General features: G+C 42.3%; 1 protein-coding gene across 11 annotated transcripts in view; it reads left to right on the top strand.

The window, feature by feature from the left end:
• Positions 1 to 18131, top strand: part of BICD1 (BICD cargo adaptor 1) — a 283466-nt gene that overhangs the window by 25169 nt on the left and 240166 nt on the right. The gene's annotated exons all lie outside the window — the stretch shown is intronic.

Here is an 18131-nt window from a genome sequence, read left to right as displayed (position 1 = left end):
GATTGTAATCCCAGCTACTCAGGAGGCTGAGGCAGGAGAATTGCTCGAACCCAGGAGGCGGAGGTTGCAGTGAACCGAGATCGTGCCACTGTGCTGCAGCCTAGGCGACAGAGCAAGACTCTGTCTCAAAAAAAAAAAAAAAAAAAAAAAAAAAGATCTTGAGATGGGAATGAAACTGGGTTTTTGTGAAAATGGCAAATGGCATTTTGGGTACTGCAGGCCTTTGCGGTGTGGCACTGTGCTGTGCACCGTGGGACTGTGTGGCTCGATGCAGGATGGTTAGCATCCCTAGTCACTGTCATTACAAAAACACAGTCGCACATTCTAGACATCCACTGCCTGCCCCAACGCCAAGGGGGCAGTACTGCCTTCAACCAGGACCCCGAAAGACTCCAGTGTGGCAGTTGCTGGGGAGGGGGAATGTGAGAGGAGCAGTGGAGAGGGAGTCAGCAAGCAGGTTCTCTGAGCCCTGGCGAGAAGTCTGGATTTTATTTTTAAACCGCCTGAGTGATGTGATTTCATACATGTTTTTAAAAGATCACTCTGGTTATTCCTTGCAGACAGCGGAAGAGTGAGCCAAGTTAGGAGGCCATTGTAGTAGTTCAGGTAAGAGATGATGGTGGCTTGGCCTGAGTGAGAATCTACTTGAGGGTAAGAAGTGATCTAATTCAGGGTATATGTTGAAAGATTTGCTAATTAATTAAATATGGGATGCAAAAGAAGGTGGAGAAATCAGGATGGCTCCTAGGTTTCTTATAAGGAGCTAGAAAGAATGTAAAGAAATCATATGATAAGGAGATATAAAAATGAAGGAATAAAATAATATTTCACACTTAAATTTAGGAGACAAAATATTGCTTATTTGAATTTGAAAATTCTTATGGATACCAATATTGATACTTTGTCTGAAAAATAATTTTAAGATGAGTCTCCTGGCCAGGCGCGGTGGCTCATGCCTGTAATCCCAGCACTTTGGGAGGCTGAGACAGGTGGATCACCTGAGATCAGGAGTTTGAGAACAGCCTGACCAACATGGTGAAACCCCATCTCTACTAAAAATGCAAAGATTAGCCGGGTATGGTGGTGCACACCTGTAATCCCAGCTACTCGGGAGGTTGAGGCACAAGAATCACTTGAACCTGGGAGGTAGAGGTTACAGTGAGCCAAGATCGTGCCACTGCAAGCCAGCCTGGGTGACAGAGCAAGACTCCATCTGGGAAAAAAAAAAAAAGATGAGTCTGCCAAAATGTTTCTCATTTGGAAGGGATTCATGACTTTGCCAGAAAAACAAGCAGCATTCTATAGTTATAATGCTCTATGATGTAATTTACTGGACCTAAGTTGGCTACCTTTCATGATGCATATTAAGTGTGGAGCCATATTTCTTAGTTTCTGTTATAAAGCTAAACTGTTAAGTCATTTTTATTCCTATAAAGTCAAACAAACTAGCCGCGGATACTTTTTAACCTTCTGTGAAACCAACTTTATCCAGTCACTGAAATGGATGCCAGTACCTTTTTCTTTGAGACGGAGTCTTGCTCTGTCCCCCAGGCTGGAATGCAGTGGCGCAATCTCTGCTCACTGCAACCTCCACCTCCCGGGTTCACACCATTCTCCTGCCTCAGCCTCCTGAGTAGCTGGGACTACAGGCGCCTGCCACCACGCCTGGCTAATTTTTGTATTTTTAGTAGAGACGGGGTTTCACTGTGTTGACCAGGATGGTCTCGATCTCCTGACCTGGTGATCCGCCTGCCTCGGCCTCCCAATGTGCTGGGATTACAGGCGTGAGCCACTGTGCCCGGCCGGATGCCAGTACTTTTTAAACCAAAGTTAACATAATTATTTATAGGAAGCAGTTGTGCACTGTAGATGAGGAACATGGAGACTGGGGCATAAATATATTCTTGAGCTAGAATTAAAGTAAAACATGTGACTGATGTAAATAACAGCTCTCCCTGTGCCCTACCGTGGAACTTAGTAAGCCTTTGTTAACTCACTCGCACTGCTAGATCATACTATGGTCCCCGAGGGCCAGGGAGGCAAGTGTGCTAGTCCAAGTGAAAAGCTGATATGATCTTTGTATGAACAGAAACACTGTTTGTAATGTGATGATAATGTTGGCTTCTTGCTCCTGGAATATTGTACTCTAGGTAAAGTGGTCCAGAGACCAATGGGTGGCAGATACAGGGATACAGAGCTCAACTTAATATAAAAAAAGACCTTCTCTAATGACTAAGAGCAGAGTGAAAATGAGCAGGCCATCTGAGGAGAGAGAGAGTTGCCTGTTGGCTCATCTTGATGGTTAAGCAGAGCCAAAAAGCTACTTGGAAGGGATGTCAAGGAAGTGAGTCAGGTGTTTTCAGCACCGTGACTCTGTCATTGTGTGCCTCTCTCCTTAATACCTCAGAATTAGAATAAAGTCTTGATAACAGTAGTGGCACCAGTCATGTGGTTTGTTTTGCGACGACTGTGGTTGTTAAACTTTCTAAGTGAAACACCACAGGGAGCAATGCCGACAAGCCTGGCCACCTTTGGTCTACAGCAGATATTGCAAGCTGGTAGGTATCCTGTGGCCACAGTCAGGCCTGGTGATTGATAAACACTTTGATTTAGGGAGCTGGTTTTTTCAAGAAACAGAATCATATAAACTGGATTTCAGGCCAGTCTCAAAAAACTGGAAGATTTCACAGAGGCTTGGGCCCACATTTCTGTGTGGCATCAGAGGGCTAGAGCTGAATGAGTCCTCCTCTCCTCTCTTCTCTCCCCCCCCCCTCCCCTCCATTCCCCCCCCCCCCCCTTCCCCTCTCCCCTCCTTTTTTTTTTTTTTTTTTTGAGATGGAGTCTCACTGTGTCACCCAGGCTGGAGTGCAGTGGTGTGGTCTCAGCTCATTGCAACCTCCATCTCCCAGGTTCAAGCCATTCTCCTGCCTCAGCCTCCTGAGTAGCTGGGATTACAAGTGCATGCCACCATGCCCAGCTAATTTTGTATTTTTAGTAGAGATGGGCTTTCACAATGTTGGCCAGGCTGGTCTTGAACTTGTGACCTCAGGTGATCCGCCTGCCTCAGCCTCCCAAAGTACTGGGATTACAGGCATGAGCCACCATGCCTGGCTTTTTTTTTTTTTTGAGACAGGGTCTTGCTCTGTCACCTAGGCTGGAGTGCAGTGAGATGAACACAGCTCACTGCAGCCTAGACCTCCTGGGTTTAAGTGATCCTTACATCTCAGCCTCCCGAGTACCTGGGACTACAGGTGCGCATCACCACACCTGGCTAATTTTTAAATTTTTTGTAGAGACAACACTTCACTATATTGGCTGGCCTGGTCTCAAATTCCTGGCCTCAAGCGATCTTCTGCCTTGACCTCCCAAAGTGCTGGGATTACACTTTGCACCTTCACCTTTCTTTTAGAAAGAGCGTGAATCTCTAATTCACCAGAGTCCCCACCATTCCATCTCATCCGAGTTATCTCACAGTCTCTGTTCTTCCCTCATTTACATCATGTGTCACTTACCTCTTGACATGTGAGTTTTGACTTTTGATCGAGATGCTGACACTCCCCTTCTAGGAAAAGAAAATAAAGGGGGAAGGAAGGTGGAGAGGGACAAAGGAGAGGCGTGAAGGAGGATGATAGTGCAGGACTTGCATTCTCAGTTCTGCCTCTTAAATCTTGGAGCCTCTTTCTTCATCTAACAGTATAGGACTGATGTTTATTTTTGTATTAGATCATATATATAGGAGTACCTGGCATATAACTTTGTCCAAAGTACACATTCTTTAGCTGGTGCTCCTCTGTGTTCCCCTGTAAAGACTGAGGCAACCATAGTGTTCCACTGTTCTGTGATTATTGATTTTCAGGTCTGTTTTCTCCACCAGATTATGTGTGTCTTACTCAACTTTGTATCACCAAGCACCTACGTGGTATTTTTTCTTTTTTGAAGGTAGGGACCATGGCTTCCTCTTTCTTTACTGGACGCTGTATAGATGTCATGCAGGTCTGAACGTCACACTGTTAAATAATTACTTAACAACTGACCAGGACTAAGGCTCTGGTCTAGAGCTCCAAACCAGAAGCAAAAAGGAATGGTGTTGGGCCGGGGCATTTTCCTCTAAAATCACCCAAACCCAGTAGACGAGGATCGTAAGCCCCTTCATGGGCCAAATGCAGGGCTGGGGCCCTTCGCTAACCCTTTAGTGCCTCTGGCTGCATCACTGTCAGAGTAAGGTAACCAGTAAGGGGCTGCAGGGAACAGCCAGCCAGGTCCAGACATGGACAAACATAATTGGAAGGAAGACAGGAAATGGACAGGTCCTGTCCAGTGTAGATAAAATGACAGCAGCTAAGGCAGGTTGAGGGGCAGAGGAGAGGCTGGGGGATCGGTATCGTAGCAATGCAGGAGTCCTGTCCTGAGTGGCTGCTCAGGGTATTGACATGCCATTTTGATAATTACTGAATTAATGAGTGAATTTTGAGAGTAGGGGGAGAGAGGATAACTGGGCATCCCCTTCTGTAGATCCTCAGTCTTCTAGTCTCATCTCTCTAGAAGGATATTCACCCATACTCACCTGGTCCAGTTTGTGCCAGAGTTGAACATTCTTAAGAAATTAAGAAGGTGATTCTTTGCCAACCATATTCCAGTTCTTTATTTAGGAGCTATATTATCAGCTTTGCTTATGGCTTCAGAAGTGGCCATGAATACCTGGAGCTAAAACACTATTTTGGTTTAGCATGACTCTAGTTTTCACTGAATAGTTAGTATTTTTAAGTTAGGGTTTTTTTTGTTGTTGTTTTTGTTTTTGTTTTGTTTGAGACAATGTCTCGCTCTGTTGCCCAGACTGGATTGCAGTGGTGTGATTTTGGCTCACTGCAGCCTACACTGCCCGGGTTCAAGAAATTCTTGTGCCCCAGCCACCTGAGTAGCTGGGATTTCACAGGCATGCACCACCACACCTGGCTGATTTTTGTATTTTTAGTAGAGACAGGGTTTCGCCGTGTTTGCCAGGCTGGTCCTGAACTCCTGGCCTCAAGTGATCAGCCCGCCTTGGCCTTTCAAAGTGCTGGGATTACAGGCATGAGCCACCGCACCTGGCCTAAAGTTAATTGTTTTTATAAGCAAATTATTTTGCTTTTGTGACCCAAAGCAGTACTCTCAGATATTTAGTGTAGCAATTTATTACTCAGATATATAACTTTTCACAAAGAGAATCATAGCAGAAAAGAGCAAGGTAATGTGTTGTAGGGCGTATGTTCTGAAGGAGCGCCTGACCTTATCTTCTGACATCATGTAAAGATTTTGGCATTTAGTGTCATCATGTGCAACCATTGTTGCTTTTTGCTACTGTATCATAATAATACTTGGTCGTATCAGTTTGATGAAATGCCTCCTTTGTATGGTTCCCAGCAGCAGGGCTGTAGAAAGTATTCTCAAATTTATCAGGAGACCCAAGTTTTAATTCGGATTCCCTTTGTAAAAAGGCCTCCAGTAATGGAGGCCAAATATAAAAACTTTTTTTTTTTTTTTGAGACAGAATCTCCTTCTGTCTCCTAGGCTGGAGTGCAGTGGCGCAATCTGTTCACTGCAACCTCCGCCTCCCAGGTTCAAGCGATTCTTCTGCCTCAGCCTCCCAAGTAGCTGGGATTACAGGCACGCCTCACCGTGCCTGGTTACTTTTTTGTGTTTTTAGTAGAGACAGGGTTTTGCTATGTTGGCCAAGCTGGTCCTGGACTCCTGAGCTTAGGCAATCCGACTGCCTTTGGCCTCTCAAAGTGCTGAGATTACAGGCGTGAGCCACTGCGCCTGGCCAAATATATAAAGTTTAAAAATAGCTTGTTGTGTTCATTGCCTACCACATACTGGGTATTGTGCTAGATATTTAATATGCCAGATAGCATATGCCTCATTAGCCTATGAAGTAGAGGCTTTTATTATTACTTCCACTGACATAGATGAGAAAACTGCAGCACAGATAAATTAATTTGTCTAGTGATGGAACCAAAATCTCAGTCAGGCGGTGTGACTTCAAAACTTGTATTGATAGAAGTTCTCCAAGTGCTTTAAATATATTAACTCATTCAGACTTACTAAGCTGTGCATTTTTAGTTTATAGAGTTGATATCAGTATTAAACAGGAATATGTATGTGTGTGTATTTATACATGTATGCAGATGGTCCCTGACTAAACGATGGTTCATCTTAATGATTTTTTGACTTTATAATGGTATGAAAGCGCCACGCTTTCAATAGAAACCGTATTTTGGGTGCCCACCCATCTATTCTGTTTTTCACTTTCAGTACACCAGTCAACAAATTACATGAGCTATTCAACACTTTATTTTAAATAGGCTTTGTGTTAGGTGATTTTGCCCAAATATAGGCTAATGTAAGTGTTTTGAGCGTGTTTAAGGTAGGTGAGGCTAAGTCAGCTATATTTGATAGGTTAGGCATATTAAATGTATTTTTGCCTTATGATATTTTTCAAGCTGTGATGGGTTTATTAGGACATAATCTCATCATCAATTGAGGAGCATCTGTATATGTATGTGTATAGATAGATATAATTAGATATCTATATATAATAGATTCTATGCTATGGAAATTGTAAGTTAGTTCTGAGTTGCTTTGGTGGCATTATTGTACATTCTTACATAAGATTGAAGAATTTTGTGATTTTGATTAATTTATATCCTTCAAAGTGACCAGGAAGGTAGAGTTTGCATGCAGAAAATTTGCATGTATATTAATTCCATAAATAATAAGTTTGTAGTTAAATTTCCATTTTGTTTAAACATTTTTACAAGATAGAGTTTGCTCAGTGCTGTTATTTAGCAGCTGTGTGTATGACTTCATGATCTGGGGGGCTGTCTGTTTTGTGTTCTAAGCCACGTGGCTGCTGTGGTGACTGCTTTAGAAACTTTCGATTACCTTTGCTGTGAAACAGGTTTCAGTGCATCATCCCTGTGTATGAGGCCAGGTTTCTCACATGGACTCACTCTGTTTCTGTAAATTTGTCTCTGAGAATTTTCAAGGCAGTGCTTTCATGGCCTCTCCTCTAATTTTTTTTTTTTTTTTTTTTTGAGACGGAGTCTCGCTCTGTCGCCCAGACTGGAATGCAGTGGCGCGATCTCGGCTCACTGCAAGCTCCGCCTCCTGGGTTCACGCCATTCTCCTGCCTCAGCCTCTCCGAGTAGCTGGGACTACAGGCGCCCGCCACCACGCCCGGCTAATTTTTTTGTATTTTTAGTAGAGACGGGGTTTCACCGTGGTCTCGATCTCCTGACCTCGTGATCCGCCCGCCTCGGCCTCCCAAAGTGCTGGGATTACAAGCGTGAGCCACCGCGCCCAGCCGCCTCTCCTCTAATTTTGTGTGTGTGTGTGTTTGTGTATGTCTGTGTGTGATGATGAAAAGTCAAAAGCCCTAAAATTAAATCAGAGTTTAATCCATGTCCCTAAACTAGATAAGCTGCTTTAGACCTTTTCCTTATCCCTTACACGTCGCTCAGTAAATACTTGCTGATTGACTTTCAAATTCAGATTACTTTTACGCTAGCATACGGTGGGCACAAAGGGTTTTTTTGTTTGTTTGTTTTTTTGAGATGGAGTCTCGCTCTGTCGCCAGGCTGGAGCGCAGTGGTGCAATCTCGGCTCACTGCAACCTCCTCCTTCTGGGTTCGTGCCTCAGCCTCCCAAGTAGCTGGGACTGCAGACAAGCGCCACCACGCCCAGCTAATTTTTGTATTTTTAGTAGAGACGGGGTTTCACCATGTTGGCCAGGCTGGTCTCAAACTCCTGACCTCGCGATCCGCCCGCCTCGGCCTCCCAAAGCGCTGGGATTACAGGCGTGAGCCACCGCGCCTGGCCTGGGCACAGAGTTAAAAAAAAATACTGGTAACAGAAAACCTGCTGGCGTGTTTCAGTTTTCAGAGTCTTCTATAAGGTCTTACACCAGCTGAGAAGCAGCAGAACCATCTGTCCGTGTACCGAGGACGGATCTCAGCAGCTCTCTGTTCAGTGGCTCCTGCCTTTGTAGTGGATTCCCTTGCTGTGCTGTAATTAAGTCAGCCGGCAGGAGGTCCTGTATTGAGGGGCCTCTCCCTGCTGGAGAAGTACCACTCCTTTGTGTTACCTGCCATGTTTGTGGAGTGGATAATTTTTTTTTCCTGCATGGGTCTTGATTTAACAGCAGGATGCTCTGGGCTTCTTCCAAGAAGCACCACATTTCCCTGAAAATAAATGGCAGATGAATTATTTCTTGAGATTATGAAAATCTATTAGATGAAAGCTTGCCTTTTTCTCATGTTCAAAACAATGCTAAATGCTTATAATTATACTCCCAATGAATTACTTCTTTCACTGGCTTCCTTGGCAAAGGTGGATTTTTTTTCCATGGCAGAGAAATTTTATAAAAAATGTAATATTTTAGAAATGCCTAAATGTCAAGAATACAACATCTTGTTTTTTGTTGTTGTTGTTGTCGTTTTGTTTGTTTGTTTTTTGAGACGGAGTCTCGCTCTGTCTCCCAGGCTGGTGTGCAGTGGCGCGATCTCAGCTCAATGCCACCTCCACCTCCCGGATTCAAGCAATTCTCTGCCTCAGCCCCCAAGTAGCCTCCACTGAAGGAAGTGCCAAGTGGGAGGATCTTTTATTTTCTACGCGCACCATATTTGATGCTGTGTTTACAGGAACTATGTCTGTAGACAAAAAGCAAAATGTTGGGTTTTAGTTTCTTCAGGTGAATGAAATGTTACTTGCATCTCCTCATTCTCACAGTGTTCGTATTACATACTTCGTGTGTGTAGTTTTGGCATTTAAGGAAGCAGAGCTAAAAAAAACAAAGGACAATAACTGCATCAACAACATGTTATACACCAGAGGAAATGCGGCGACTCAGGTTCTGTGATGGGAAACCTGGATTTTTTGGTTGTACTTGAAATCTTCCGTAGAACGTACATGTTTGCATGACCCAGAAAGGAAAACACATCGGAGGACTTTGCACTAGTCCATTCTAATTCTGTAAAATTCTCACAAATTCAGGTATCTGTGAACCCTTCGAGGGCATACAAGTTCAGAGCCATGTTTTCTGTTTTGTGTCTTTCCCTTTGGCGGAGCTGTTACCTTTTCTGAGCCCTGGGCTTGCTTTCTGTGAACATAAGGCGCTCCATCTGCCGCTTTAAAGTGAAGATTTATGATTCAAACAAGACAGCGTTTCGATGTTGCACTCCTGTCTTAGTAGATATCAACTTAAAGTTAAGAAAATGGAATTATTCAAGACCTTGTTATCCAGTTTATAGCTTATTCAGAATTTATATTTCTGATTTATTTTTTTTGTCCTGATGACTGCCTGTGACTAATTTGTGTTTTTGTTATTAAGCTAGGATTGTATGAAAAATCTGGCAAAAACAAAATTCTATATTTCTAATACCCCATGAGAAATCTGATTTAGAGGCCCTTCCTTTAGACACACTTTTGTTTTTTTTTTGAGCGGAGTCTTGCTCTGTCGCCCAGGCTGGAGTGCAGTGGTGCAATCTCGGCTCCCTCCACCTCCTGGGTTCAAGCGATTCTCCTGCCTCAGCCTCCCGAGTAGCTCGGAGTACAGGCGCCCGCCACTATGCCCAGCTAATTTTTCTATTTTTAGTAGAGGTGGGGTTTCACCATGTTGGCCAGGCTGGTCTCAAACCCTTAACCTCAAATGATCCATCTGCCTCAGCCTCCCGAAGTGCTGGGATTACAGGCGTGAGCCACTGCGCCTGGCCTGGACACCCATTTTGAATAGCACTTACCACAGATTCCCGAAGCCAGTGGTTTTCTAGCCTTTTTATTCCCCGTTCGTTGTAAGCTTCTTGAGTCTTGGTGATTGTTGCTTCATTTGTTTTTGTTTCTCCCCAGAGCCTAGCACATAGTAGGTGACGAACAAATGTTTATCGAATGTATGGGCTCAGTCATAGTGTATTTTTTTCAGAAAGGTATAAATCTTATCAATGTTTTACATTTTGCTGAACGAAACAGGAGAGAGCGGATTCTTTTCAAATAGGGAGGAAAAATTAGGGAGGGAAAAGAAGGATTGACTGAAACTCTATTGAAATATGTCAACATAAAAGTCTATTGATAGCCTGGTGTGATGGCTCACGCCTGTAATCCCAGCACTTTAGGAGGCCAAGGTGGGCGGATCACTTGAGGTCAGGAGTTCGAGACCAGCCTGGCCAACGTGGTGAAACCCCTCTCTACTAAAAATACAAAAATTAGCCGGGCGTGGTGGCAGGTGCCTGTACTCCGAGCTACTCGGGAGGCTGAAGCAGGAGAATCGCTTGAACCTGGGAGGCAGAGGTTGCAGTGAGCTGAGATTGCGCCACTGCACTTCCAGCCTGGGCAAAAGAGCGAGACTGTCTAAAAATAAAAAAACAAAAAAAACCCTATCTATCTATCTATCTATCTATCTATCTATCTATCTATCTATCTATCTATCATCTATCTATCTATCTATGTATCTATCTATCTATCATCTATCTATCTATGTATCTATCTATCTACATAAAAATAGCAGTCAACTAATTTTTCAAATTAAAAATGCTTTATTGTTATTATAGCATGATTGTTTTTCTATAAAAAAGGCATATTACAACAGCCTTCGCTTCACATCTGACTCAGCATTCTTATAAAGAGATCTCACACCGTATTTGAGGGCTTCATTAGTTTTCTAAGCCTTAAAAAAAATTTCATCATTAAGATTATTCTCTCATGAAGCACCCAAAATATAGACAGCCTTTCTTATTTTCTTTTCTTCAATTGTTGACAGTCTAATGCTGCCAGATCTTTATCTGTCAGGGACTTTTGATGTTGTTGAAGCCATCTCTTGTGGACTTTATGAAAACTTGCATGCAGCACAATTTAAAACTTCCTTGTGCATTCAATTTGCATTGCCTTTGCTGTGTTCACAGTGGCACTCCATGAGGCTTAACTGTGGAGATCCTGATGCTACAAGCTGTTAAATAGTTCTCTCTTCTTAACCTATTCCCCTATCCTGCTTTTCTTTTCTTCATAGCACTTATTACCTCCTGATTATATTTTTTGTTTGCCTTTTGTCTATCACCTGTCATTCTTTTACCAGACCATCTAGTCTTATATATATATCTGTATAACCTTTCTGAAGAACATCCTGTGGGAAATATACCATATATACAGAAAAAGTGCACAAACATGAATATACAGTTTAACAAATAATATAAACCTGCTATGCATGCAGCCACCACCCAGATGAAGGAAATAAGAGTATCATAAGCACTGCACAATCTCCATTTGTGCCCTTCTCCATTGTAGCTTTCTCTGTCCCAGACAACCATTGTCCACAACTTGTTGTAATAATTTACTTAATTTTCTTTTATAGTTTTATCACACATAATTTAGTTTTTGTCTGCTTTTTGAACTTTACATGAATGGAATAATATTTCATATATTATTTAATGCTTTTTCTTTCATTTAACATTTTTGTGTGTGTGTGAGATTCTCCAGGTTGTTGTACACAGTGCTAGTTATTTCATTTTGTTATGGTATAGTATCCCATTGTGTGATTGTACCACAGTTTATACATTTTTTAGTTGATGGGTTTTGACTTGCTTTCATTGTTTGGGCTATTATGAATAGTGCTGCTCTGCACCTGTTGTACATACAGCCTGGTGGACATGTTTGCGAATTTCTATGAGCGTGATCACCGTGGTGTGGAATTGCCAGTCTTCAACCTGCCTATATTTTTCAAAGCGATCATACCAAGTTATTTACCTTCCAGCAGTGTATGAGAATTCTCTATTCTCGCCATCATTGGATATTGTCAGATTTCAACATTTGGCTGAACTGATGGGTGTATAATGGTATCCTATGGTACTTATAATTTGCATTTCCCTAGTTACTAATAAGGGTGAGCAATTTTTCATATTTTTATTTCGATTTCCTAATTTATGAAATGCCTGTTCAAATCTTCAGCCATTTCAAATGTTATTTGTCTTTTCAAAATGATCTATAGGAGCTCTTTGTATAATATATATTCTGGCCCCTAGTCCTTTATTCTTTGTATGTGTTGCAAATATCTTCATCTATGCAGTTTACTCTTTTTGTGGTGTCCTTTGATAAAATTCTCAATTTAATGTAGTGAATGTAATTGAATTTATTAATTTTTCTCTTTGTTATGTATTTTTGTGTCTTTAAGAAATTTTTCCCTATATAGGGAAGAAGGACAAAAATTGTCTTTCATAATTAGTTCTTTAACCTTTCATAACTTTAAGAGCATATAAATTATTGTGACCATCTTTGAATCTACAGTAGTTGAATTGCATATATAGAGGCTTGAGTTCTTAAATTATTCTTTCCAGGGTGAATGTTAGCATATCACAATAGGACAGTAGGGACAGTGGCTTTTTCGCTAGTGAAATATGGGGTTTTTCCTTTTCTGTTCATGAAAAATGTTTCTGCTTAAATTGTAATGAGGCATAAATCCACAGTGGGTACGAATGTCAAAGATTATGGTTTAAACCAGCAAAATATGCCTTCTTAGATATAAGAAACATTTTGTCAAATAGCCCCTGGCATCATCTGGGCTAAATGAAGAATCACCAGGACATGTGATACAGTGAAACTATTCCACTTATAGTAACAGCACTTAGTAATTGCTTTCATTAATCCAGGCAGGTTAATATTCTATCTACTTGCATAACAATGTCAAAAACTCTATTATCTACTGAAACCTTTTATATAGCAAGTTAAGCTCCTATTTCTTTCATAAAGATTGAGATTCAAATATTAATCCAAACTACTCAGAATCGCTTTCTCTTCCTTATTTTTCTGATACCCCCACTGGAGAGCGACTGATCAGTGCATTATCTGTCACCTCAGAGCTCAGAGTGCCCCTCTTTTCTATTCAAATACAAAGCCATTCATTTACTTTGATGGACAAATAGCCGTGGCATTAGTATGGGTGGGGGCAAGTGCTGTTGTCTCTTATCTAGGAAAGAGTTGGTTCTTTTCTGATGGTTGAATAATATACTTAGGTATAGAAAGAGACCTGAGTGTCTAGAAAGCAACATTCTTTCATTTTTGTCAATGTTTTAATCAACACCCCTATGCATATATTATCTTTGCATATTTTAGCACTTTGTGTTAGACTTCTACATGTTGTGGTCTTCGCTTCTGATAAGGGACAGAATAAAGAGGGAGAAAGAAGTAAAAGAGCCATAATGTTAAGTACATCCATTTCATGCCCATAGCCATACATCACGGAAGTCACAAGGAAGGCTCTCTGACACAAGATAATGATGTGGATGTGACACAACATGGTAGAGGAAAAGGCCACAGACAGGTGCAGAGTAGGAAGGATGAAAGAATTCACTGTGGCTGTCAAAATCCTATGTTCATGTTCCCAAATCCTATTTCTTTTTTCTTTTGACTTGTGATGTATTGACTGTCAATTAGTTATCAGGTACTATGTTCAGCCCAGTTATTGCATAAGAGATCCTGAAACTCTTTAAGTAGCTCCTGGACTTGGAAGAGGAAAGGAAGGAGGAGACACTAAAATAATTATAATATGTTACTATTATACATGACAATATGCGGAATGCATTTGGAACATAGAGAGCCAGTAATTTTACACAGAGATAGCAGTTTTTGAGCTGAATTTTAGAGGACCAAGTTGATAGAATTTGATGATCAGGTGAGGGGTTAGGGAGAGGAAGTTTTTCAGTTTGTTTATTTTAAGGCTGGAGTGAATATTTTTTCTATAAATGCAGGATTTTAAGGAAAAGGACAAAGTGCCAGAAGACAGCAGATTTCTATTTTCTGTATATTTGTACATCATGACAATACATTTATAGATACACTCATTCTTGTACATAAATAATTCATATAATGTTTGTCTTTATCAGTCTGAATTGTCAGCTTTGGTCATAGGGAATTGGAACCAAGTGTTTACTGAGCATCTGCTGTATGTGAGGCACTGTATTAGGTGCTGGGCCTGCAGTGATGAGCAAAACAGGGATGGGTCCAGCTCTTATAGAACTTAGAGTTGAGTGGGAAAAACAGAATTAATCAAATTTCCATATTTATAATTAGAAATGACATATACATATGAACAAAGGCTCTCTCAGTACCCAATTATTCTTCCCTTTCACTCTTCTTCCTAATCATACTACCAGCGTAAGTTGACAGTTATTTATCAGGCATATTTAGCAGCCAGCCTTACGGTTTTCTCTTGCACATTGTTAACAATTACTGTCACATGGTCACTGTTGCATATTAGCCAATAGTGCCTCACATTCACTGTGGCTTCCAAAGCTTGGGCTTGGGGAAGCAGGTGGATGGTGATATCATGAGCTCAGATAGAGATCATGGGAGAAGAGATTTGAGATGTTTTAGAAAAGTGTTTTGAGCAGATGCAGTTAAAGAGTTAAAGGGAACTATGGTCAAGTGGAGGTGCTGGGTAGGCAGGTGCAAATACACTTCTGAATCTCAGGATGACTAATGAAAAGCAAGGAAACGAACAACAAGGAACTGTTAATGTGTGTTATGCTGTGCTTATGCATTTTGTCTGGCTTCAAATCATTGTATTTAAGTAGTTCTTAAAGTCACAGGAGTGAATGAGATTAAGTAGAGGAAGAAGGAAAAGAGGTACAGATGGAGACCTGGGGAGTGCCAGGCCTCAGAGCAGGCAGAGGAAGGGCACGCAGTGACAGAGCCCACGAAGTGTGGCCAGAGAGCAGTGATGAGGAGGATTAGAGTGGCACATGGAAACCAGCATGGAAGCTTTCTTATTTCTTCTTCTCCTTCTGCTTTCCTTCCTTCCTTCCTGTCCTCCTCCTCCTTCCTTCCTTCCTCCTCCTCCTTCTCCTCCTCCTCCTCCCTTCCTCCTCCTCCTCCTTCCTCCCTTCCTTCTTCCCCCTCTTCCTCCCTCCTCCTCCTCCCTTCCTTCTCCTTCCTCCTCCTTCCTCCTTCCTCCTCCTCCTTCCTCCTCCTCCTCCTTCCTTCCTTCCTCCTTCCTCCCTCCTTCCTCCTTCCTCCTCCTCCTTCCTCCTCCTTCCTCCTCCTCCTCCTCCTTCCTCCTCCTCCTCCTCCTCCTTCCTTCCTTCCTCCTTCCTCCTTCCTCCTTCCTCCTTCCTTCCTTCCTTCCTTCCTTCCTTCCTTCCTTCCTTCCTCCCACCCTCCCTTCCTTCCTTCCTTCCCCTCCTCCTCCTCCTTCTCCTTCTCCTTCCTCTTCTTCTTTCTCCTCCTCCTCTTCTTCTTCTTTCTCTTCTTCTTCCTTCTCCCTCCTTCCTCCTTCTTCTTCCTTCTTTTTCTTTTTTGAGACAGTCTTGCTCTGTCACCCAGGCTGGAATGTAGTGGTGTGATCAGAGCTCACTGCAGCCTCGACTTCCCCAGGCTCAGATGATCCTCTCACCTCAGCCTCCCGAGGAGCTAAGACCACAGGTGTGAGCCACCATGCCCAGCTAATGTTTTAATTTTTGTAGAGATGGGACCTCCCTATGTTGCCCAGGCTAATCTTGAACTCGAGTGATCCTCCTGCCTCAGCTTCCCAAAGTGCTGCGATTACATATATGAGCCACTGTGCCCGGCTGTGGGAAGCTTTCAAGAACAAGAGAGACCAATGTTGCCAGACAGGCCAAGTAATATTAGGACTGGAAAGCAGCTAGATTGAGAGACTCACAGGAACAAGAACAGAGAATTCTGAATTCTAAAATCCACAATGCTCATTTCACTGAAAGGTCGTTCAGGTGGTGGGGGTGGATTTTTTTCCCTTAGCCGTCATTTTGGATATTTGATTAATTATCAGACCATTATATTTCCTTCTTCTTGTTAGTTACAATTTACTAAGAAGAATTTTTATGCTATTTAAAGTTAAATGATCTGTGATTATAAAATCATTCATTACTTACCTCAACTGCTCCCTTAATTTTTTAAAAATATCTTCAAGGCTCCTCTCTTCAGAGTTTTTATGTTGATAATTTAAAAAAATCTTTTTCAAGTTTTCTGGAAACATGAATAAGTACACAATAATTTAGTTAATGTGGGCAGTAAATACACAGTTGTGATAGTGAAATGTCTTCTATGAACTAGAAACTAAGAAATAAAATAGACACTTAAAGTTCAGAGTAGAGAAGGAAACTCAAAGAGACAGAATGGTTCCAGGGCAGCCTAACTGTACAGTACTCTTAAGAAAAGTATTCGTATCTATATCTCTACTGCAGTAGCCCAGGTGCTGTGGCACACGCCTAAAATTGTAGCACTTTGGGAGGCTGAAGTGGGAGGATTGCTTGAGCCTAGGTGTTTGAGGCCAGCCCTAGAAATATAGGGAGACACCCCCATCTCTACAAAAAATAAGAAAAATTAGTCAGATGTGGTGGTGCACACCTGTGGTCCCAGCTGCTTGGGAGGCTGAGGTGGGAGGATCACTTGAGTCTGGGAGGTTGAGGCTACAGTGAGCCGTGATGACACCATCGCACTCCAGCCTGGATGACAGAGCGAGACTCTGTCTCCAAAAAAAAAAAAAAAAAGGATCTGAGAAGCAGATACTGGCCATATTCACTGAGGTGCTAAGCACGGGTGGGCACCCTGCCTGGCTCTGTAGCGGTCATTTCTGACAGGCCTGTGTTGTGGAGACAGACACACCGTGTTTTCAGGGCCTGATGCAGTTACATTCGAATTAGGCAAATCTCATACTGATTCTGATTCCATGTTCCCCGCAACAGGCGCCCGGTAAATTGGCTTTCTGGAGAGTCTGCCTTTGAGCAGAGAATGTGATTTTCCCACTGTCCTTCTCTGACCTCTCAGCAGTTATACAATTCTTATTGTAAAATAAAGGTCTATTCTGGTTTTGTGCATCAGTCTCCTGTGGGTTTAATTCACATGCAAGAGCATCCTCGAGCCTGAATGAGCCTGGAATGGAATACAGTTTCCCAGCCCATGAATCATGACCTGAATCATGTCAAATTCACCAAGTTATGTTCCCATTTAAGGTCACTTGGCAGACAGGCAGGTAGGAGCTTTCCTGGTGAACCCTCCCTGTATGACCATGCAGCTTTCCACTGGGAACTTTTACAGGTTGCTGCTATTTTTATAAAAATCATAGAATATAATGTTGCCAGGGACAGTGGCTCATGCCTGTAATCCCAGCAGTTTAGGAGGCTGAGGTGGGAGAATCACTTGAGGTCAGGAGTTTGAGACCAGCCTGGGCAACATGGTGAAACCCTGTCTCTACTAAAAATACAAAAATTAGCTGGATGTGGTGGTGCACACCTGTAGTCCCAGCTCCTCAGGAGGCTGAGGCGCAAGAATCACTTGAACCCAGGAGGTAGAGGTTGCAGTGAGCCGAGATCACGTCACTGTACGTACTCCACCCTGGGTGACGAAGGGAGGCTCTGTCTCCAAAAAAAAAAAGGGTTCTGTCATTGTAAAAATGTGACATAGGCATTCTCTAATGTGCAATGAATGGTCATTTTTAAGCATTTCATACATTGTTCCTGTACTGCACTGGGCCTCCTTGCGCTGAACTACATGGGATAGGCCATTTTCATACAATCTCATCCTCTGAATAAGGAACCATGATGCTCCTAAACACATACTAAATATAGATCTTGGGTAATGTTGGACTCAGTGCTGGTCAGCGATGAAAAGATTTTCCCTGTGATGGTGGAGGGGGTCCACTATGAATGATAGCATTAATTGTGCTGTATGTTCTTGCATCATTGGTACATAATAATTCATAAACTTCATAAGTTATTAATATACAAGTTACAGAATTTAATAATTTAACCCACCTTTGATATGTTTTCATATACATTATGGGGAAACCATATTTTTTTGAAGTCAAGAAATGTATATTGCATCATGTTGCAAAATTTGTATGCTTTGTCAAAGAAGCATTGCCAGAAAATGATCTGAAAGGTAGAACAATAAAGTTACGTTATAGATGTCTTAGGTGAACCAAGAGAAAAATTAGTGTCAGAGTTAAAAAGATGGGCCGGGCGCGGTGGCTCACGCTTGTAATCCCAGCACTTTGGGAGGCCGAGGCGGGCGGATCACGAGGTCAGGAGATCGAGACCACGGTGAAACCCCGTCTCTACTAAAAATACAAAAAAAAAAAATTAGCCGGGCGTGGTGGC

Source organism: Hylobates moloch, unplaced genomic scaffold, assembly GCF_009828535.3.
Source record: "Hylobates moloch isolate HMO894 unplaced genomic scaffold, HMol_V3 SCAFFOLD_8, whole genome shotgun sequence".
Classification (NCBI taxonomy): Eukaryota; Metazoa; Chordata; class Mammalia; order Primates; family Hylobatidae; genus Hylobates; species Hylobates moloch.
The sequence above is the reverse complement of the archived record's forward strand: the minus strand, read 5'-3'. Positions and strand labels throughout refer to the sequence as shown.